Source organism: Dendrobates tinctorius, unplaced genomic scaffold, assembly GCF_039654945.1.
Source record: "Dendrobates tinctorius isolate UK_male_01 unplaced genomic scaffold, ASM3965494v1 ptg000083l, whole genome shotgun sequence".
NCBI classification, from domain to species: domain Eukaryota; kingdom Metazoa; phylum Chordata; class Amphibia; order Anura; family Dendrobatidae; genus Dendrobates; species Dendrobates tinctorius.
Window position 1 is genome coordinate 2,433,339 of NW_027361751.1, and position 24,691 is coordinate 2,458,029.

Below are 24,691 nucleotides of genomic sequence, written 5' to 3' on the forward strand. Positions count from 1 at the left end.
GCTATGGGTTATTGTAGAGGAGTTTGAGTGAGTTGATTAATTGTTGCGATATCCCCAATTTGTGCATTATATTAAACATATATGGCCATGTGATGGTATCAAAAGCTTTTTCTATATCTAAAGCAAGTATAGTTAAGGGGGTTTTACATTTGTTGGCGCTATGAATAAGATTTAGAAGCAAAATAGGAGAGAGGAGGGGGCGCTCCTGGTGTGATACCCAGTGGTCAAATAGAGTAGGTTAGGAACAAAGTACACTAACCTACCGTGGTTATGCTGCCGGCATAACCACGTTTGCAGATCCTGCAGTGCTTATCGTGCACCCTTCGTCATCCTGGCTTCCAGGTTCCACGGTTAGCTGGTCACAAGGGGCGTCATGTGATGCTGATGTCACCACAGGTCCTCCGTCTTTCAGGTCTTGCAGGATGGTTGGAAGCCTGCTGGGTCCGTGCTGCACCAAGCCGCTCAACCAGAAGGGTGTAAAATACAAGGAAAGAGAAGGACATAATGACCAAGTGAAGAAGTTTCTTTTCCATCCAAAACAAGTGTCTGTCTTGGTCTGAGCGCCCTAATCAGCCGTACTTCTCTTTCCATGAATAAGATTTAGGTTTTTACGTATATTATCTGGGGCCTGCCTTGTTGGAATGAATCCAACCTGATCCCTCTGAATAAGGCTAGGTAGGCATTTATTAATCCTGTTAGCTACAGTGGGGCAAAAAAGTATTTAGTCAGTCAGCAATAGTGCAAGTTCCACCACTTAAAAAGATGAGAGGCGTCTGTAATTTACATCATAGGTAGACCTCAACTATGGGAGACAAACTGAGAAAAAAAAATCCAGAAAATCACATTGTCTGTTTTTTTTTCATTTTATTTGCATATTATGGTGGAAAATATGTATTTGGTCAGAAACAAGCAATCAAGATTTCTGGCTCTCACAGACCTGTAACTTCTTCTTTAAGAGTCTCCTCTTTCCTCCACTCATTACCTGTAGTAATGGCACCTGTTTAAACTTGTTATCAGTATAAAAAGACACCTGTGCACACCCTCAAACAGTCTGACTCCAAACTCCACTATGGTGAAGACCAAAGAGCTGTCAAAGGACACCAGAAACAAAATTGTAGCCCTGCACCAGGCTGGGAAGACTGAATCTGCAATAGCCAACCAGCTTGGAGTGAAGAAATCAACTGTGGGAGCAATAATTAGAAAATGGAAGACATACAAGACCACTGATAATCTCCCTCGATCTGGTGCTCCATGCAAAATCCCACCCCGTGGGGTCAGAATGATCACAAGAACGGTGAGCAAAAATCCCAGAACCACGCAGGGGGACCTAGTGAATGAACTGCAGAGAGCTGGGACCAATGTAACAAGGCCTACCATAAGTAACACACTACGCCACCATGGACTCAGATCCTGCAGTGCCAGACGTGTCCCACTGCTTAAGCCTGTACATGTCCGGGCCCGTCTGAAGTTTGCTAGAGAGCATTTGGATGATCCAGAGGAGTTTTGGGAGAATGTCCTATGGTCTGATGAAACCAAACTGGAACTGTTTGGTAGAAACACAACTTGTCGTGTTTGGAGGAAAAAGAATACTGAGTTGCATCCATCAAACACCATACCTACTGTAAAGCATGGTGGTGGAAACATCATGCTTTGGGGCTGTTTCTCTGCAAAGGGGCCAGGACGACTGATCCGGGTACATGAAAGAATGAATGGGGCCATGTATCGTGAGATTTTGAGTGCAAACCTCCTTCCATCAGCAAGGGCATTGAATATGAAACGTGGCTGGGTCTTTCAACATGACAATGATCCAAAGCACACCGCCAGGGCAACGAAGGAGTGGCTTCGTAAGAAGCATTTCAAGGTCCTGGAGTGGCCTAGCCAGTCTCCAGATCTCAACCCTATAGAAAACCTTTGGAGGGAGTTGAAAGTCCGTGTTGCCAAGCGAAAAGCCAAAAACATCACTGCTCTAGAGGAGATCTGCATGGAGGAATGGGCCAACATACCAACAACAGTGTGTGGCAACCTTGTGAAGACTTACAGAAAACGTTTGACCTCTGTCATTGCCAACAAAGGATATATCACAAAGCATTGAGATGAAATTTTGTTTCTGACCAAATACTTATTTTCCACCATAATATGCAAATAAAATGAAAAAAACCAGACAATGTGATTTTCTGGATTTTTTTTTCTCAGTTTGTCTCCCATAGTTGAGGTCTACCTATGATGTAAATTACAGACGCCTCTCATCTTTTTAAGTGGTGGAACTTGCACTATTGCTGACTGACTAAATACTTTTTTGCCCCACTGTATTATGGGGGAAAAGATCTTGAGGTCCACATTCAAGAGGGATATTGGCCTATAGTTTTTCGTGAGTAACGGGTCTCTCCCTTGTTTTGGGATAACAATAATATGTGCTGTGTAAAATTCCGGCAGCATTGTTTGGCCTGTTAGTATGTTATTGCAGTAGATTTGAATATGTTTAAGCAAGATGTTTGAGAATTTTTTATAGTATAATGCGGTCAATCCATCGGGCCCCGGAGCCTTCCCAACTTTTAGGTGGCTTTTTGTGGATGTGATTTCCTCTTCGGAGATAGGAGAGTGTAATGTGGCAGCGTAAGTCGGGGTTAGGGAAGGTAGTGGCACATTAGATAAAAAGTCTTCCAGTTTGGGCAATGAGAAATTTGCACTATCAATGTATACTTTTTGGTAGTAATTTTGAAACGTTTTATAGATTTTATTGAGATTAAAGGTAGTTTTGGGACTGTTCGTCTTTTATAGAAAAAATAGTTTATTCGCTCTGTTAGGTGTCAGGTTTCTGCATCTGCTCTGCAGGAATCCAGAGCCTCACATTCTGCGGTCTCCTGCTGTCTTTCTACTGCAGAGGAGATTACTTTGCAGCAGACCGCTCCAGAGACTAAGTCCCTCTGTGCTCCTACTGGGCATGCTCACGAGGTGATCTCCCATTGGAGATCGGGAGTCATGTGCCCAGGTCATGCTCCAGATCTCATTGGTCCATCTCGGAGATCTTGAAGGTCCCGCACGGCTATAAAAAGCGCGCATGACCGTTCGGCCATGCGCTAGTATAGACTATACTTGCTATGTGTGAATGGTGACGAATGTATGATTCTGGTGACTGACTCATTATAAAACCCCTTCCCTCTGATATTACGTATGTGGATAAGGAATTATTTCAGCAGTCAGCGCCAGTCAGTGGCAAGCCTTAGGCCACTGTGCACACCGCACCTCTGCGCTAGCGTCCGACATTGCGCTTGCTTTCTAGCTTTGTCGTCGAGCGGCAGTGTCCTACGCCGCTCTGCAGTTGCAGCCCTTCTTGGCGCTCGCAGTAGCGACGCCGCACACACGGTAGGTCTAGAGGGACGCAGCTACTCTGTCTTAGGTCCTGCTCCTGTGACCAGATACCGTGTGTGCATTTACCTGAGGCCTGTGACACTAACAGGCTCAGAGTTTTTTGTATGTTTATGTTGCGGTGCCTCTGTGTGTGAACAGAGCCCACTCTGCGCACTTCGGTGAAGTTGAACCCATGCGCATTATACCGCCATATTGCTCCTCTGTCATTACCTAGCAGCGGTGTAACACCTACTGCACGGTGGACCCCGAGCGGCGAACGCACTTTATTATTTATTTTTATTTAGTGCGTTCCGCCGTTCCTAACACGCTCTTTGTTTTAATTTTCGAGCAAGCATTCGGTCCATTTTATTAGAGAATCGATAAAATGTCGCTTGCGTCCACCTAATTGCTCTTTCTGTGAAGGTCGTTAGCAAAGTGTTTAGCTTTAGTTTTAAATCATAAATTTGCTTAGTTAAGTATAATGAGGGGTGTAACTGGTTGGTGGTTTCTAATTTATAGAGTTTGTACTCGAGAATCAGTTGCTCCTGAAGACGATTTTTCTTTTTTTGAGATGCTATCCTAATGAGTACGCCAGTGATATATTTTTTATGGGCCATCCACACACTACCCATGGAGGTGTCAGGGGTAATATTAGAGAGGAAAAAGGCATTAAGCTCCTGTTCAACCAGTAGTCGAGTCTGAGGATCGGACAATAAGGATTCATTCATTCTCCATGTGTACAGATGTGTATTCGCTACACCCAGTTTAAATACTTTACAGAGAGTACACTATCATGGTCAGACCATGAAGAGGGGACATGCCTGGAATACATCAGTGATGGTATATTTTCCGAGTTGGTGAGAACCCAGTCTATCCTGGAGTATGAATGAAAAACCCTAAAAAAATATGTGTAACCTCTTGACTGTCTATGGGTTTCTCTCCATGTATCAACCAAATGATGGGCTTGGAGGATATTTTCAAGTATAACTTTATCCTTCCTTGACATGTCGGACCTCTTATTATTATTGGAGCTATCAAGGGTTGGGTTTAAGATCAAGTTAAAATCACACGCCATATGATAGTATCATAGGAGATGGACCTTAGGGATTTTGCAATAGATTTAATTGGTTTCATTTGTAATGTCGGAGGTGCATAGCAATTAACAAGACAGTCGCTTCTCCTGTACCGTGCCCCAAAGGATTATGTATCTACCCTCTGTGTCCACAGTCATACCTTCCTGCAAAAATGGGAAAGAATTATGGAGCAGAGTGGCGACTCCTCTCGTTTTTTTATCATGAGAGGCAAGAAAAAATCTCGAGTAAAGCTTATGGAAAAATTTAGGGGATAAGTTATTGGAAAAATCAGTTTCCTGTAGGAATAGTACATCAGGGGAATGTTTCAGGTAGTCAATAAAGGCGCGTTTTCTTTTTATCGGAGAATTGAACCCCCTAACATTATGTGAAAGTGTCTTAAGCATTTGGTTTAATTAAATAGGTCTAAATAAATCTCTAGCATAATAACATCCAGGGTGGATAGCTTCACGTCGGTTATCAATCTAGGAACATGTTTATAAGACATCAGCACTCTTTTAGTGGAAGGGAGGGAGGGGAGGTAGCAAAAAATTTAATAACAAAAGAAATGGTCACAACCAATGACCGGTATGCAGGCTAGAGTGTGCTGGCCCATTATTAGTAGGGCCAGAAGCAGCAACAGCCCAAAATGGAGTGGCATACTTACTCCAGGGGCACAACGCTCAACAACAAGAAAGGAGAAAACAATATTATATGTAAATTGTCATAAATCACATCAAATAGTAATACTTATCAGAACAATGTCCCAGCATTTCGATTGCTCTTTGAATCTGTTCCAGCACATTCGCCGGTAGCAGACTCAAGAAGTAGACTGTTTGTTGTGCTGTGTTTTATTGGGTCTGGTACGGTGAACTTCTATCCATTCTCTGCAAGGCTTCGGTCTCTGTGGTAGCGCCCCTGAGTCTGGGATCGGGATGCCTGCTTTTTCCAGTGTTTTTCTACCTTCTTCACAATTTCTTGGAGAATAGGTAGAATTATTATGTGAGAAGATTAGAGCATTTGGGAATCCCCACGTGTATTTGATATTTGCTTTAATTAAGGCCATTGTTACGTCTTTCATGGCCTTTCTCCTCATTAGAGTCGCCGGACAGATGTCAGGGAACAAGGAAACAGTGTCTGGAACGCCTGGTAGTTTATTCAGTCTACGAGCAGCAGATAGAATTAGGTCTCTGGATTCCTCATGGTGCATTTTGAGGACAACATCTCTTGGGGAGGCATCAAATTTGGGACCTCCCAGGGCCCTGTGAATTCTGGTTATTTTTAGAGAACTCAGGTCTGCCTGCGGTAAAAGGGTGCGAAAGAGGTTCGAGGCAATTTCCATTAGATTGGAGCTACTTTCTGAGAGTCCTTTAATTCTAATCCTACCTCGGCGTGAGCGATTCTCCAATTCTTCACACTTAAGCTCCAGAAATTCGAGTCTAGCATCTTGTTCTTGTAGTAGCTCACTATTATGCTCAGTGGCGTCAGCGGTGTCATCCATTCTTTTCTCCAAATCGTTGGTTCTTTGGGCAATGTCTTAGAATCATAGAATCGTAGAGTTGGAAGGGACCTCCTGGGCCATCTGGTCCAACCCCCTGCTCAAAGCAGGATTCGCTAAATCATCCCAGTCAGATGTCTGTCCAGCCTCTGTTTGAAGACTTCCATTGAAGGAGAACTCACCACTTCTCGTGGCAGCCTGTTCCACTCATTGATCACTCTAACTGTCAAAAAGTTTTTTCTAATATCTAATCTGTGTCTCCTCCCATTCAGTTTCATCCCATTGCTTCTAGTCTTTCCTTGTGCAAATGAGAATAAAGTTGATCCTTCTACAATGTGACAGCCCTTTAGATATTTGTAGACAGCTATTAAGTCTCCTCTCAGTCTTCTCTTTTGCAAACTAAACATTCCCAAATCCTGCAACCTTTCCTCATAAGACAGGGTTTGCAGACCGGTCACCATTCTGGTCGCTCTTTTCTGAACTTGCTCCAGTTTGTTGATGTGAAATTATCCACAGCAGAAGATAACTCAGCTCTGAACGTTTTCTGAATGGTGGCCAGAAGATCCTCCATTGTCATTGGGATCATGTTTGTTGAGGTGGTCGAGTCAGTTAGCTGAGACCTTTGAGGGGAGCCCTTAGAGCTCAGTGAGGATGATTTTGATGCCGACATAGTGTGGCTTGCTGGTTTTGTACGTTGAGACAATAGTTGTGTGATTGATCGGGTGTTGATTTCAGATGAGGCAGGTTTTTTGGGGCGCATTGCTCACAGACCTCCTGTATTCTGAAAGTCAGCGCATGACAACTACATATAAAAGTGAGCGCATCTTTGTGCCCGTGGCGACAGACCTAGTGTTCCATTATCATAATCCACTAGAAATGTCTATGCCCTCCGTGTTGGATTTTAGCAGGATATGGGGTAAACTTTGTAGGACATAGTATGTCTCTAGTGTAGCTCTGTTGTAGTACCCCTTTAATAATTCAGAAATGTAGGGGCAGGTGAGCCAGTAGGTCTGAGCGACAGAGAATATTGCCGGTCCGAAAAGGAGGTGAAAAAAGAAAAAAAAAAAAAGGATTTTTCAATGTGGGCAATATTGCCAAAAGACCAGCAGATGGAGTCCTAGATCTTCAAATATAAAGTGAGGCAGCTATGGGGATTATATTAGATTTTATAGTCTCATGGCTTCTCCTCCAGCTGGAGACAGGGCAACACATACAACCCTCTAATGTGCAAGGTCAGGAAACAGAAAGGTACCTGCAGTCCGTTCAGGGGCTCCACAGGCTGGGGAGGGTTCTCACAAGCAATTATAATATGGCTCCCGCTGCCCTCCAGAGGGGCCCCATTGAATGGTGGATTTAAAAGCAAAAAGTGAAATCCTCCAAGGAGGAAGGGTCCTGCTATTAATTAAATGAAATTTTCCCCTATTTGTTAAGGTTAAGTACCTGTTTGCTGGAGGGTCCAGTGTTTTGTGCCTGAGGCAATTTTCCTGTTGTGGCCTGGTGGGGCCTCCAGTGAAGCAGATGGTTGTCCCTGTTGTTTTTAAATCCAGAGCGGTGTCTCTTATGTCTCACGCCGTTCCTGTGGTGCTGGAAGGAAAGCTTTAGGTCCGGGTACTATGGCACTGCCTAGGTAATTATAGCACAAATGTATGAGTTCTGTATATAATCCATTAGCCGGCAGGGCCTAGATGAGGCCTGTAGCAGCGAGAAGAAGCCTAGGCCTCAGTCCTGAAGTCTCTCCAGTTCCAAGTAAAAAATCTATGCTTGTAAATATCCGAAACAGTCCAAATTGGGCTCAAAATGTTCTGTATCAAATCCTTAGTAGGATCCAAGAGAAAAATTGAGTTTTGAGTGAGTTTTGGTCGGGATGGGAGTAGATTCAGAGGTTATCCCTCAGGAGCTCTGCCTTTCTGTGGCTCACATGTGCTGTGTCCTCTTGTGTCAGTCCCCCCGGTAATAAAGCATCAGCATAAAGGGGGGGTCCCATGGTCACACAGGCCGTAGTTCCACACATTTGAATTTATTTTGTGGTCTTTTTTTACCTCAGGGAGAGGTCAAAATAAGGTCAAGGTTTTATTCTTTGCGATAACTAAACTGGTTATGACTGGTTATATCCATCCTCATTGGCGCCGGTTTAACGGGCCCTGATTGGTGGATTTGTTTTGGCGGTGAAATTTATGCATATTTAAACCCCTGCCTGAGCGGTTTTCTCCTCAGTCAAGAAATTGTTCCTGAAGAAAAGAAGATTCTCTGGAGAGATGGACATTCTCCTTCAGCAGATCATGGCGAGAGCCGGTGAGGAGGGTGGTGTGGACTGGCTTAGGAGCTGCTTGGCTATGAAACCTAATTCAGCAGCTTACGACACTACCCCCATTACCTCTGAACTGCGCTCGCAGCCTCTTCCTCCGCTACCATCAGCCTCCCTACCAGAACCCAGCGGAAGAAGCAGGAGACCTTCGGCAGCCTTTTCTCCAGACTCGTCACCTCAGCGTTCCAGGCTCTCGGGACGCGAGCGGAGCAGGAAGTCCCACCGCCCGGCGGTGAGCAAGTCACGCAGCCTAGCGCGAGATCCCGGGCGACGTCATCTTCAAAGGCCAGGTATGTCAGCTGATTCAGCCAGCGGGGCAGACGGGCACCGCGGTCGTAAAAGCACTGCGGTGGCCGTGAAGCACACTGCTCCCACAGCATCTGCCCCATTAATGCCCGCTCACCAAGAAGAGTCATCGGAAGAAGAAGAGGATGATGTTGCTGCGGTCCCTCTCAGCTGCGCTCGCCTAACATGGCGGGCTTGAGCGCAGGCTGTACGCCGGATCAAGACACACCGTCCAGAAATCCTGGAAAGGGTGAGAGCTTAAATATGTCTTTGTCTAGTTGTCAGAGTCAGCTTAAACTAATGTTGAAGAATGTGCTGGCTGAAGCGCTGGGTGAGGCTATTTCTCCTACACCCCAGCCAGCTACAAATATCGATTTACCTATTGATCCTCTGAATTTGAGAGGCACCTTACCTAAAAACACCATTAAAGAAGCACTCACTTGTCAATTATCACCACTGGGTTTCCACGAAAGAGCTCATTTGGGAATGTAAATATATTAATTTATTTTCGCTTCTTCCTCGCCGGGAACAGCCGATTAGATTTGAGCGCAAAGAAGAAAAATTGGATGCTGACGAATCCAAGCGTGGTATCGTTAAATCTTTTAACAACTGGATTCAGGCATTCTCAATTTATTCGGCTGTTCTCGGTGAGAAATATCTGAATTTATGTAGCAATCTATTTCAGCATCTAGATATCATACTGGAGGCTTTCAGGAATTTTGGTGGTTTAGCATGGCTTCACTACGATGAAGCGTTTAGACAAAAAACTAGCTGTCCATCCGGAGGTTACTTGGGGGATTAAGGATGTTGGAATGTGGATAAATTTAATGCTTCCTCAGAGACAGGCCTTTTCTAGACAATCTACTTCTCCCTCTGTTAAGAAAGGGGTATGCTTTGCATTCAATGATTCATTTTGCAAATGGAGTCATAACTGCAGATTTCGGCATGAGTGCTCGTTTTGCGGGAACTCTCACCCTGAAGCAAAATGTTTCAAGAAGCAATCATCTCAGCAATCAGCTGTTAAAGACATTAACGCAAAAGGCTCCCACACCAGTGAAACTGGAAAACATGCTGTATTGGCTAGGCACTTATCCAAACAGGGAAAGCAGTAGATTGCTATTTGAAGGTTTTTCCTTCGGCTTTCATGTTCCCCCATTTGAAGGAGTACGTTGCACAATAGTGAGGAATTTGTCATCATTAGATTCGTACCATGACGTAGCGAAAAAGAAAATTTTTAGCGAGCTGGAATTAGGAAGGTTTGCTGGCCCCTTTGAGTATCCTCCTTTTTTGAATTTTCGGATCTCTCCTTTAGGTATCGTTCCAAAAAAATAGCAAGGCTCTTTCCATCTGATACATCATTTATCTTTTCCGTATGGTGAATCTTTAAATGGCCAAACTGACAAATCAGTTTGTTGGCCAAATCTGATATCAAATCCGCATTCAGGCTCCTTCCGGTTCATCCTGAGGGGTTCAATTCTTTAAGGTTTTATTTTAACGGAAATTTTTTTCTTTGACAGATGCCTTCCTATGGGTTTTTCTCTTTCCTGCTATTACTTTATATAAATTTTTTGACTTTTTTGCACTGGGTTTTGGAGTCTACTGTTTCTAACATCGGCATCTTACACTATCTCGATGATTTTTTGATTGTAGGCCCAGCTTTTTCCTCAGACTGCTTTCAAGCCCTTTCAAAATTTGTAAGTTTATGTGAATTCTTTGGTATCCCTATCGCACATGAAAAAGCAGTTTTTCCATCCCAGTGTATTGAATTTTTAGGTATAACTTTAGATTCTTCTTTGATGGAATCTAGACTACCCATTGACAAAGTGTCTAAGCTATGAGATGCTTTAACGAAATTCATCAATAGAGAAAAAATTACTTTGAAAGAAATGCATTCTCTTTTAGGCCTTTTGAATTTTGCTCTCAGAATTATCCCTATAGGCAGGCCATTCTCGAGGCGCCTCTACGAAGCCACAAAAGGTCTATTGACTCCCAACTCTCATTTACGAGTTGGTCCTGATTTAAAAAAGGATGCCAAAATTTGGTTAAAATTTTTGACAGATTTTAATGGAAGGTCCTGTTTGCAGTCTGACTTCGTACCAGCGGATTCAATCCCTTTTAATTTTTCAGTAAGTAATTCTGAAGGTTGTGCAGTTTTTTCTCTTCTCATTGGACAATTCAGAACATTCCATTACCTTGGATTTCTATTGGGGTAAACAGAAACGAAATGGTGTTGTAACCTTTTTCCGTTTTATTGGGTATCTACTTTGGGCTCTTTGATGCAAAACTCAAGAATCGTAATATTTTCGAAGAACCGAGGCTTTATAATGGCTATCAACACGCTGTCATCCAAAAATAAATGGGCTGCTGAAATTCTTAGACAGTTGACTTTGCTTTGCCTGAAATTTAATATTTGGATTAAAGCAAACTTAGGCTCTAGTTGTTGGAAGTCAGCTGTTGATTCGCTATTCTCTGGTCAGCGTTTAATCTTTTACCAACAGGTTCCAAACGCAGATACAGAAGCAACCCTTTGCCCTCAAGAATTTTGGGACTTGATATCAGTTTGATACCTTACTTTATTCAGCAGTCACTATCTGAGCGATCATGGGCCGAATATTCCACCGCATGGCTTCGATGGTTTAACTTTTGTAATCTCTTTAATTTTGATCCAAATCACCCTAACCTGATTTACAGTTTGAAATTTGCGGAATTTTTGGTCAGTAAAGGGTTATCTTTCTCCGCATTGAATCAATCGATTTCAGGGGTATCATTTTTTCTAAAGCTTTTTGGGTAGCCCCCTCTAACAAGTTTCTTTCCTCTAAGACAATTTTTGAAAGGTTTTAAGAGGAGTAATTTAAAACCAGATGCAAGACGACCGATTTCTCATTCACTTTTAAAGGATCTTTGTGCTTCGTTACACAGAGTCTGTCTGAGTTCTTACGAAGCATTGTTATTATCCTCTGCATTTTTAATCGCTTTTTTCGGGGCCCTTCGTATAGGCGAATTCATTTCCGCGAAAAAATCCACCCCGTTTGGTCTAAAGTGTTTGGACGTTGAATTTTACGAGAATTACTTAATCTTGTTTGTCAGAAAATCAAAAAAAGACCAGTGTGGTAGAGGGTCTAGAATAAAAATCGAAACTTTTTCGGACCCAGTTATTTGAACCGTAACTAATTTGAAAAAATGGTTTCAACTTTGGCCTTCCGTTCAAGGCCCCCTATTTGTTCAATTGGATTTTTCCCTGCCCCGATTTTTCAATTTAATTTTTTATTAAAAAAATGCTTGAAATTCTTAGGGAAAGAGCATCTGAAAATTACTTCCCACTCATTCAGAATTGGGGCCGCTACAGAAGCGGCCAGGGCAGGTCTTTCTGATGCAAGAATCAAAAAACTAGGTACATGGGATTCAAAGAGATTTAAAATTTATATTCGCCATAGTCTTTATGATTATTAACGCTTTATTTAATTTTCAGGTCCGTTGGTGGTTTGGATCTTGGCCATTCTTATGTTTTCTGGGCCCAGAAGAGGGCTAAACGTCGGTATTACTCTGAGAACTTATTTTTCAGCCCTTTATTGATCCAAATATTCTGGCACAGCATTCGAGGGATGAAGTGGTCAAGTTTTATTTTAGAGTTTAAGAAATGTTCAAAATTATTTCCAGCTTCCGACTTAGTTTTATTTCACCTTGGTGGTAACGACTTAGGGAAAATTAAGACTTTGGACTTGTTAGCAATGATGAGGTCGGACGTTTCATCTTTGAAACAATCCTTCCCTAGAACTGACTTCATTTTCTCTGAAACCGTCCCTAGATTACTTTGGAGAAAGAGCAACTCAAATTTTTTAAATAAAATACGGATTAGGGTTAATAGAGGTCTGCAAAAATTTTTACCGTTAATTAACAGTTTTTCGTTCAGACACGTTGACCTTGAAGGTTTTATTCCAGGATTATATCGACAAGATCTGGGGCATTTGTCAGACATTAGTCTGGACATCTTTAATCTGGATTTACAGTCTATGGTTGAAAAGTGGATGTCTTTATTGGGGGGCGGGGCCACGTCTCTGTGAGCCCTGGCTTTTGGGAAAATCGCCCGCTAAGGGGCGGATTGTGTCTTTGGTATGGTATTAATGGGTATTTATCTGGAATTATTTATTAATGGATTTGGCTTTATTTATTATATTAACCCAAAATAAACTCACGGCCGCTTTTCATCCACTAGAAATGGTGTTGTGTCATTTATTTTAATTTATTAAATCGGTATTGTGGGACCATGTCAGTCCCCCCCCCCCCCCGTAATAAAGCATCAGCATAAAGGGGGGGTCCCATGGTCACACAGGCCGTAGTTCCACACATTTGAATTTATTTGGCGGTCTTTTTTTTTACCTCAGGGAGAGGTCAAAATAAGGTCAAGGTTTTATGCTTTGAGATAACTAAACTGGTTATGACTGGCTATATCCATCCTCATTGGTGCTGTTTTAACGGGCCCTGATTGGTGGATTTGTTTTGGCGGTGAAATTTATGCATATTTAAACCCCTGCCTGAGCGGTTTTCTCCTCAGTCAAGAAATTGTTCCTGAAGAAAAGAAGATTCTCCCACCCTCCCTCCCCCTTTTTTCTATTAACTGTTGTGATGTTTATTGTGGGAAAATCGCCCGCTAAGGGGCGGATTGTGTCTTTGGTATGGTATTATTGGGTATTTATCTGGAATGATTTATTAATGGATTTGGTTTTATTTATTATATTAACCCAAAATAAACTCACAGCCACTTTTCATCCACTAGAAATGGTGTTGTGTCATTTATTTTAATTTATTAAATCGGTATTGTGGGACCATGACCTTTTTTTAAAGATGTTTGCAATGTTTTATACAGTCCGGAAATTCTAGAAAAAAATCAGGCCGCCATAAAGGTTAGAAATTCAGTCAGCAAGGTAATGTGTGCTGGTAAAACATATCTGCCCCTGGCATTGAAGGAGGAAGCAAGGATCAGACAAATACAAGGTTTACATGGTACCCATTGAGACAACCATGTCAAAAATGTCTGATGGCGGCTTGTCTCCCCTGCACCATAGAAATAGAATGGTCTTACTTGAGAGAGTGGTGATAGCTCCTGGTTTAATGACTTTCTGTATGACTGCTATGTGTCGTAAAGTATATGGTCACTCTTGAGGCAATTTTTCTTTTAACTTAGAGGGAACTTGTCACCTAGGAAAACATTATTTTCCTGCAGATATAGGGTTAGTCTGCAGGTATAAAGCATTCTAATGCTGCCTGCCCACCTTACTGAAGTCAGAGAGATGCGCACATAGCGGCTACAGTCACCTCAGAGTACGCAGTGAGCAGTAGTGGTCGCACGCCCCGGCACGGTGATTGACAGCTCACTCTGCACAGATGCACTGCAGAGGCAGCAGTGTAACACAGAGCACCTGCAGATTGTATTAATGCAGCCAGCGATGATTTACCCTGAAATGCTGACGAGTTTCAGACTAAAGCCGAATGGTGACTCTACATCTCGGCTGACTAGTCCATGGTAGGTCCATGGCCACTTTCTCCTCGCTCCAGATGACTGATAAATCTTTCTCTATGTGTGTACAAATGGAGAGACCTGTCATTTACCCATGGAGTGAAATGCAGGAGAAAGATGCCGGCTACAGCATCAGACGAGTCCATGAGACATAGAGCACCCAGACTGGTTTTCAAAGTGTTTCAGACAAAAACATTCACTGCTGCAACTGTGCAACCAGAGTCTGATTTATGCGTGGTTCGGGCAACACGAATCTAATGATTTCCGGGAAGGGCATGTTTGATAAGCATTAGGTTTAGGATCCTTGTTACTGGCTGGAAGGCTCTCATTAATTGGCCAAATTGTGCACTATGCACGTTAATTTTCTAAGTATATTCTATATAGCAGTAATGCAATCCAAATGTCAAATTCAGAGTTTGCACATATCTTAGCCAGGGCTGCCACAAGGAAGTTTGGGGCCCCATACTGGCAAAATTTTCGGGGCCTTCTTGAGACTCCACCCAGGCTCCACCCCAGCCCCACCTCCAACCCTCGAACTGTCCACAGTCCCACTGCTCTCTCTTGGAAAAACTCAACTTCTCACCAGTCACACATTAACAGTTCCCATCACCAGATTACACATATAGCCAGCAGCTTTTGTTTTGGCCAAAAGATTTTTTAAGCCACCACCACAACATGATAGACACTTTTGGCCAGGCCCTACTCTACTCTACTCTACTGTAACCTATTAAATATTTGTTAAAATGTGCAATACACTTTAGGTATATTTTTATTTATTTTTCAATTTTTAAAATGACCAATAATATCAAATACAAGGAACAAATACCACCGCACCATGTCCAGACCACATATTACCACCACAGTGACTGAATAATATCACATACAAGGAACAAATACCACCGCACCATGACCAAACCACATATTACCACCACAAAGAGACGAAATAATAGCACATACAAGGGACAAATACTGCAACACCATGTCCAGACCACATATTACCACCACATAGTGAATGAATACTACAATACTGATCAGTAATAAAAAAAAGCACAATACTATCACCATAAGTGCCATTATACACAGGAGATCTGTACTTAGTATGCAGTGTCTGTGTACAGGTAATACAGTGATCAATGACATTATACACAGGAGCTCTGTATATAATGTATAAGTAATATAGTGATCACTGGTGACATTATACACAGGAGCTCTGTATATAGTATACAGTGTATAGTGTCAGTGTAAAGGTAACATTCACTCACCAGTGACGTCCTTCAGCTTTGCTTTTCATCTTTCATCCAGCACAGACCGCCATCACTACTTCTAGTCAGGACTCGTCTCTGCAGGAAATAACACAGTAAGGCTACTTTCACACTAGCGTCGTGCACTGCACGTCGCTATGCGTAGTTTTGAAGAAAAAACGCATCCTGCAAAAGTGCTTGCAGGATGCGTTTTTCTCCATAGACTTTTATTAACGACGCAGTGCGACGCATTGACACATGTCGCAACCGTCATGCGACGGTTGCGTCGGACCGTCGCCACCAAAAAACGTTACATGTAACGTTTTTTGGTGCGTCGTCTGCAGCATTTCCGACCGCTCACGCGCGGCCGGAACTCCGCCCCCGCCTCCCTGCACCTCACAATGGGGCAGCGGATGCGATGAAAAACAGCATCCGCTGCCCCCATTGTGCGGCGCTTCCACACTATGCGTCGGTGCGCTGCAATGTCGCATAGCGACGTGCAGTGCACGACGCTAGTGTGAAAGTAGCCTTATCTAGAGCTCCACTTACTGAACACATTACTTATTTTTTTCCCAACTTCTATATTACATCACATGAAGAAAAAAAGGCAACATAGTATCAATCTACACAGTAACAGGACTGCCCCCCCATTTAAAGCAGTGTACTCAAAAATTAAAATAAATACATCACTGCAGTAATAATATCCCTTAATTAGCCCCTATGGTAATAATATCCCCCATCCTGGCCCCTGTGGTTCTCATTCCTGGCTTCAGCCATATGTTCTCTCATCCTACCCTCATGAGTATCCATTCTGCCCCATATGATCTCCCCATCATGCCCCATCTGTCTCCATCGTATCCATCCTGCCCCATGATCCTGCTCAATCTGTTTCCAACCTTGCCCCATCTGTCTCCAATCCTGCCCCCAGTGTCTCCAATCATGCCCCCATGTCTTTCGTCCTGCCCCCTGTGTCTCCAATCATGCCCCCATGACTTTCATCCTGCCCCATGTCTCCAATCATGCCCCATATCTCCATTCTGCCCCGTGTTTCCAATCATGCCCGTATTTCCATTCTGCCCCCTGTGTCTCCATCATGCCCCCTGTGTCTCCAATCATGCCCCCAGTGTCTCCAATCACGCCCCGTATGTCCATTCTGCCCCATGTCGCCAATCATGCCTCGTATCTCCATTCTGCCCCCTGTGCCTCCAATCATGCCTTCTGTGCCTCCAATTATGCCACCAGTATTTCCAATCATGCCACCAGTATTTCCAATCATGCCACCAGTATCTCCAATCATGCCACCAGTATCTCCAACTCCAATCATGCCCCCTGTGTTTCCAATCATGCCTCCTGTGTCTCCAATCATGCCCCCTGTATGTCCAGTCATGCCCCCAGTATCTCCAATCATGCCCCCAGTATCTCCAATCATGCCCCCATGTCTCCAATCATGCCCCATCTCCATCCTGCCCCCAGTCTGTCTCCAATCTTGCCTGTCTCAATCTTGCCCCCCATGTCTCCAATCTGCCCTGGCAGGATGGAGACACATGGTCCATGTGTCTCCATCCTGCCGGGGAAACATATTGGCCGCTTTCAAAAATTAAATAAAAACTTTCTTGTTACCTAGCCACGCTCCTGCGGTGAATATGCAGCTGCTGTGTGGGCTCAGGTGAAGGACCTGTGGTGACGTCATCGTCATGTAATCAAGGGGCGGAGCTGATCAGTGGTGAAGGCCTGTGATCAGCTCCGCCCCCTGATCACATGACGATGACGTCACCACAGGTTCTTCAACGCTTCAGCCACAGCTCACTGCCCTTGGGGCCCGATGACTAGAAGCACAGGAGCAGGGCCCCTGACCTGCGGGCCCCCTTCTGTACTGCTGTTCACCGGGCCCCATACAGCAGTAAGGGCAGTAGTTCCCTGATGGCGGCACAGATCTTAACACTTACAGGGTGCTGTATACTCTTGTTTGTAGATCATGCAGTCAGAGCAGGTTGCACCTGTTCACATTTGCCTTATTTTGTTCAGAAGCGCTGGTCAGGAATTTTTTTATATACAGGTGTGTCTCACAAAATTAGAATATCATCAAAAAGTTAATTTTTTTCAGTTCTTCAAAGCAAAAAGTAAAACTCATATATTATATAGAGTCATTACAAACAGAGTGATCTATTTCACGCGTTTATTTCTGTTAATGTTGATGATTATGGCTTACAGCCAATGAAAACCCAAAAGTCATTATCTCATGATTGTGGAGCCTACTGAAACAGACTAAGGGACCTTTGTAAACACTTAGGAGCCTTTGCAGGTGTTTTTTGTTATTTATTCTAATTTACTGAGATAATGACTTTTGGGTTTTCATTGGCTGTAAACCATAATCATCAACATTAACAGAAATAAACACTTGAAATAGATCACTCTGTTTGTAATGACTCTACATATGAATTTCACTTTTTGTATTGAAGAACTAAAATTAATTTTTTGATGAAATTATAATTTTGTGAGAAGCATCTGAATATATTAAATGTAAATATTTCAGTTATGGTCAAAGTAGTGGTTAAAATATATATTGGACAATTTTAACACTGTTGGATGCAACTTTCACTTTGTGTTATGATGATACGGTAAATGCAACATTTCAGGAATAATTTCATTAATTTATCAAGCTCAGAACTAGGGGTAAACAGTTTATGAACTTGTAGGGCTACCTATGTGACATGTATGATGATTATTATTTCCACAGGTATTACTCTGGGTCTATATTGACTATTTAAATGGATATGATACTCAATGCATTGAGTCTTTATTTTGTGTGAATTATGATTTATTATTTTAGTACGATTAGTACTTGACTGTATATCTCTTATGTAATGAGTGCATGTATCGTTTATTCTGCAGATAAGTTCTTGAAAAAGGCGCTATAGTCGAAACGTCAGTTTTTTTTCTGTGGAATATTGGTCTTTATGATATTTTGGAATCAATAAACTTTGGTCTTTACTCATACTCATTTGAGTTTCATTTGAATTTTGTGTTCCGAGGTTTTTGTACTATATTCAGTATTGGATTTTACCTCTGAGCACCTAATATTACAGTGAGCACCCCGTTTATCTTTATATGTCTGGGTATGTTCCCATGGTCAGTAAACGCTGCTGGTTGGACCCTGCGTCCAGATGTTACAGCATAGTGGATAGGATTTCAAGAAATCCAATGTCCACTAAGTGTGCACAGATGCCCGCGGATCACCTGCAGAGATGGACATGCAGCGCGTCTTTCCAAACCGCAGCATGTCTATTTATCTTTCAGAGATGCGCTTCTCCAGAAGATAATTTTCACCCGTGCAATGTATTGGACGCGGTGATTCTGCACGGTTCAGTGAGCACATGTGGAATCCCCTGTGTTCAATAGCCGGCAGCGCTTTGGACACAGTGGACATGGGCTGCGTTCAAAGTGCTGCCAATTACTGACCGTGGAGACGTAGCCTCAGCGCCCATTGCTTGGTAATTTTTACAGACACTCGTGTAGGTGAAAAATGTGCCCTGTAACGTGTTATCTGTAACGTGCTCCGTCTAGAGTTAAGCCCCCGTTACACACTGCGATATCGCTAGTAATATCGCTGTAAAGTCACCGATTTTGTGACGTTGCAGCGATATTGCTAGCGATATCGCTGCATATGATACTTACCTCCGACTGGCTCCCCCGCTGGTTATCGCTGATCGCGCGAGAAGCTCCTGGACCATTCCTCGTTGGTCACTTCCTGCGGCGCTTCCTGTGGTGCCGACGAGCGACGCGTGGAGCCGGGCGGGAGGACGCAGGATCGCCGCGTCTGACAGGTAAGTAGCGATCCCCGTCCCCAGCGATGTCGCTAGTGAGATCTGCCTGTGTGACAGCTCATATCGCTGGTCGGGGTCGCTGGTGCATCGCTAGGTGTAACGGTACCCTTATTATGGTCTTGTTAAATGTTATCACATCAGTCAGTCTGAGTCCCCAGAGATTTTAATTTCTGAACGATTAGTCACAAACCGTATATCTGTCTACATTTTTTGTAATCCGATGTTATTGTGTCTGCTGTCGATCTGTAAGATTAAGGAAAATCCACGCTTTAAAATCTGCTTAAACCACATAGCCATTATAAGCGTAACCTTGGCCTTCACTTCTAGAGATCAGAAAAGGTTTGTGTGGCATTTGTTAACGTTCTCATTGATGTAATTATTGATTAATGTTATTTAGAATGCTATAATGATAGATATATAGAGAGGTGATAGATAGATAGATAGACGGACATGCGCAGTAAAGTTTGTTAGACGCCGGTGATGTTTCAATGTAACACGCATTACTGATGGGGTGAGTATGGATTGTGATGTCCTATATTGAGTAATTATGTTTCCAAGCACTTTAACAACTGTTGGATATGGTCTGCACGTCGGACCATGACTCTGTGATAAGGGAATACTATTTATCCACTCATGAACTTGTATGTAACACAAATCACTTTATATCTTTCCATTTTGTCATATTGTTAATGGTCATTCACATAACTGCTGTACCTATATACATCTGATGATGTGCTCTTATGCTTTGCTTGAGAAAGGTTCACACATGAATCGAAACGTTGCCATGTTGGACGAATAAACGCCATCTTCTTTTTTTTTTTAATGTGGAGTGCTGCTATTCCCATTTTTATACATAGATACAAGTATGAACTCACGCTTACTGTGGTGTATAGTAATAGGTTTTTAATTTATTTACTATACTGACTTATAAAGCGCCACCATATTTTTCATTAATTTCCAGACACCATTATCACTGTCCCCATTAAGGCTCAAAATGTAAATTTCCCATAAGTATGTCTTTGGAGTGTGGACGGTAACAGGAAGAAACCCCCACAAACACGGGGAGAACATACAAACTCCTTGCAGATGTTTTCCTTGGTGGGTTTTGTACCCAGGACTCCAGCGCTGCAAAGCAACAGTGTTAACCACTGAGCCACCATTTCTCTACTATAAAATTGTAAGGCTATGTGCTCACGATGCGATTTTTAAGCGTTTTTGCAGCGATTTTCGGCACGAAAACATTTAAAAATCGTGTACAGAACGCCCCCCATGCATTCCTATGGCATTCCGCACATGCTGTGCTAATGCTGCGCTTTTTTCCGCGGCGGAAATGCATCGCGGAAAAAATCGTAGCATGCTCATTCTTTTGTGCGGAATCGCAAAGAATTGCCGCGATTCCGCACCCATAGGAATGCATGAAAACCGCTTACTTCCCGCATGTGGCTATGCCCACCATGCGGGAAGGTAAGCGTCTCATGTGTGGTTGGTACCCACGGTGTGGAGGAGAGGAGACTGTCCCCCAGGCCCTGGGTACCATACCCCTGTAAAAAAAAAGAATAAAAAATAAAAAATCGGGGTATATTTACCTTCCGGCGTCCCACACTGCATTCCCGGCCTAACGTTCCCAGTAATGCCTTGCGGCAAGGTCCTGTGATGACGTAGTCTCGTGAGATCGCTATAGTAACGCGAGACCAACGTCATCACAGGTCTTGCAAGGCATTACTGGGAACGCTGAGGCCCGGGATGGCAGCGCGGGACGTCGGAAGGTAAATATACCCCAATTTTTTATTTTTTTATCATTTTTAACATTTTATCTTTTACTATTGATGCTGCATAGGCGGCCTCAATAGTAAAAAGCTGGTCACACTTGTCAAACACTATGTTTGACGAGTGTGACCAACCTGTCAATCACTTTCCAAGCGATGCTTCAAATCGCTTGGAAAGTGCTTTAGAAAATCGCGGCAAAATCGCGAACAGAATCACGGTAAAATCGCTGTGAAATCGCGCGGAAAAAAACGCGCGATTTCTGGGAAGGAGTCCGGTTTTCTGTGTGCGTTTTAAAACGCTACGTGGGCCCATAGCCTAATGATGCTGTCACCTGCCTGCTAACACTAATGCACAAATGGGCAATGGTATTTAGAGCTTTAAACATCTGGGCAGACACCTGAAAGTGCAAAACGAAAATGTGACTTCTAACTCACGGGCAGAAAAAAAAACTTGTGTTTTAGCATTAAAAGATTACTGGGACAGACAAGTAAAAGCATTATGATATCATGGATAGATAGAAAGAATAGTGGAGCAGCACAATGACAAAAATGGTGGTGGGTGCAACGTCTCCCAAACAATTCTTCAGTTGTAAAAGACATATAACCAAATAAAAGAAGGCAGCACTACACAGCTAAAAGGAACATGGACTTTAATTAGCCCATTTGGTGTGGCGACGTTTCGGTTATAAGGAATCTTTATGAAGATGGATAAGTAGATAATATAACAATGTAGATAAATACAATTAATACTGTTTTGAGATTTAATGACATAGTGGAGATATAAATACTGTATATGTATGTATATGTATGTGTGTGTATATATATATATATATATATATATATATATATATATACAGTGTATATATATAATAAATGTGAACATAATGTCACATGAGCTTTAAAGAGATATATTTTGCTACAACTCAAAATTTACAGCAATAGAAAAATAATAAATCAGACAATTGAAATCACAATGAAACCATAAGCAGACAGGTAATGTTTAGCTGAATATATATATATATATATATATATATATATATATATATATATATATATATGTATATACATACTGAATTTTGACACACAGAGCTGAAATTGGCACTGTAGATAGGAACAATGTGCAATGTTGATAGTCAATTGCTAAAATATTGTGTAAATAAAAAAACATTAGGTACGATAGATAGATAGATTAGAGAGGCTTAAGCAGCACCATGGCAGTAGGGAGGGTACAAACCCCGTTCCTTTTGTAATAGACAGTATATAGCGGCAGCACTCCAAAATTCTAGGTGAAAAAAAGCGCAGTTGATTTATTTAACCACATCTCGCAATCACATCACGTTCATGAACTGAAATGATCAATGTCTAACTGAATTGTTGATGTGGGACATGGATATTTTTTTTCACCTGGAAATTTGGAAAGCTGTCGCTATTAGATAGATAGATTATTTAGATAAATTTAGTAATTTGTCGCCAAACAGCCATTTTATTAGATCCAGATTCCCAGGTGCAGACCACTGCAAACTCCACGATAGATACCAAGGAACCCCACATGTGCCCATCAGTCCTTTCTGATACTTAGAACTGGATGTGTAGTACAATTATATATCACTCATCATCTTCATGTCCTAAGCGTGTAAGCAGGAAATCTACTTACTGATCCCCGAGGCGCGAGGGCTGTGTCTTCTCTCTGATGCTCTTAGCACCCTTTTATCAATGTCTTGTCCTTTCGCGCTCCCTGTCAGTGAGATCTGGTGGAGAGTTTATTGAGGACAGTGCATAAAAGTGACTTAAGAAAGAGAACAGGAACAATCATTTGCTTCTCTTCTCCTTTTTCAGATGAGTACCTTCGGAAAGAAGGAAGGAAGGGAGGAGAGAGGAAGTCAACAACCCTATGTTTTCCTGAAAAAGAATAAGGAAACGGCAGATAGACATCTATTTCTTCTATAAAAAATTTGGCTGAAGTGAAGTGAGAAGGAATTCCAGTGACATTCCAGTCTTGACGGCTGCAGAGGAGCGCGGTGGAGCTGACATGACAGTTGTAGGGTGGGAATTTTCTCATGGAATGACATCTCTGTGTATAATTAGGGCCTTGACATACAACGGCCGCACCTGGAGGACCACAGAATCAAGACCGTACAAATAGCCTAAATGATAAAGAAACACTCCAGTCTGCTAAACTATCTCCTGTACTCCATGTCAGGCTCTGCAAGTAGCCTGGCGTGCTCCCATGTAATCATCTACTGAGCATCTCCGCTACATAAATTGACATGCTGCGGTCTGGAAGACGCACCACATGTCCGTCCCTGCGGGTGAGCCGCGGGCATCTGTGCACGCATAATGGACATGGTATTTCTTGAAATCCCATCCACTATGCTGTAACAGCTGGATACTGCACAAGTACACAGCGTCCAACCCGCAGCGTTTACTGACCGTGCGCACATACCCCAATATATCTACAAATAGTAAATCACTTTTTTTCCTTCCCTGAAGCCAACTTTCAATTAGCTTTATTTCAAGAGACAAAAAAAAACACATGCAATGAAATACTATGCTGCCTGTCTGCAGTCTCCAGGACCTCTGCTAACTGTTACTGAACTCCTGTCTGTCTACGGCTTACCATACCTCTGCTACCTGTTTCCCATGTGTCTCAACTGTCTGCTTCAACGATGTCTATGGCCAATGTGACCACCCGAACCTTGGGCTTTGCGGATCCACCTCACATAGTGAGCCTAACACTCAACTATTATCCCCTTAACGACCAATGACAGACATAGCATGTCATGAGTGGGTGCCAGTGCTGTGCCTGTCGTGACTTTAAACTGTAACTGTGTGTAAACATGCAGTGACAGTTCCATACTGACAGCTGGGCAGCACGGGAAGAGGTGCTGGGACCCATGCCATCAGTCCCCGCACTCAGATGGCTGTGATCGGTCAGTCAATATGACTGACCATTCATAGTATGATCACGCAGGAGGTGCTGAAATATCAGCACCTTTAGCCAGATCATAGCAGGAGCTCGGTGTTGCTAGTAGCCAAGCTCCTGCACTAACAGCCAGGGACAGTGCCAGTACCGGTCCAGGCTGTTTAACCCCGTAAATGCTGCAATTGAGAACGATTGCTGAAAGTACCAATACCTGGTTTAAAAACAACAGTATCACTGTGTTTCATTGGCCAGCAAACTCGCCTGACCTCAACCCCATAGGGTATTGCAAAAAGAAAGATCAGACACCAGACCCAACAATGCAGACGAGCTAAAGGCTGCTATCAACGCAACCTGGGCTTCCATAACACCTCAGCAGTGCCAAAGGCTGATCGCCTCCATGCCATGCCACATTGATGCAGTAATTGATGCAAAAGGGGCCCCGACCAAGTATTGAGTGCATTTACTGAATATGCATTTCAGTAGACCAATATTTCGGATTTTAAAATAATTTTTTCAAGCAGGTGTTATAAAGTATTCTAATTTACTGAAATAATGACTTTTAGGTTTTCATTGGCTGTAAGCCATAATCATCAACATTAACAGAAAGAAATGCATGAAATAAATCACTCTGTTTGTAATGACTCTATATAATATATGAGTTTCACTTTTTGTATTGAAGAACTGAAATAAATTAACTTTTTGATGATATTCTAATTTTGTGAGGTGCACCAGTATCTGTGTCACTTATGTACTTATACTTTACTTGTTTATACCTACATATTCTTCTTTGAGACTAGTCTATATAGTAGCAAGTCTACCATTGTGGATTAATATATAGCTTTTGGATGTCCCCCTTTTCTTACCTGTAGTGTCCCATTTTTCTATATGGTTTATAACCTTATTTGTCTACTTTTCC

At 42.6% G+C, this 24,691-nt stretch overlaps 1 protein-coding gene across 2 annotated transcripts in view; it reads right to left on the bottom strand.

The window, feature by feature from the left end:
- The window catches only part of ZNF366 (zinc finger protein 366), a 97,305-nt gene extending 74,443 nt beyond the window's left edge, over positions 1-22,862 (bottom strand). The window contains exon 1 of one of the 2 annotated variants that reach the window (XM_073584054.1): positions 22,507-22,862. The gene's annotated coding sequence lies outside the window, so the exon portion shown is untranslated. Of the gene's footprint in view, positions 1-259; positions 740-22,506 lie in introns of those variants that run through there. The other variant, XM_073584053.1, reaches the window with a different exon arrangement.
- Between the last annotated feature and the right edge of the window lie 1,829 nt (positions 22,863-24,691).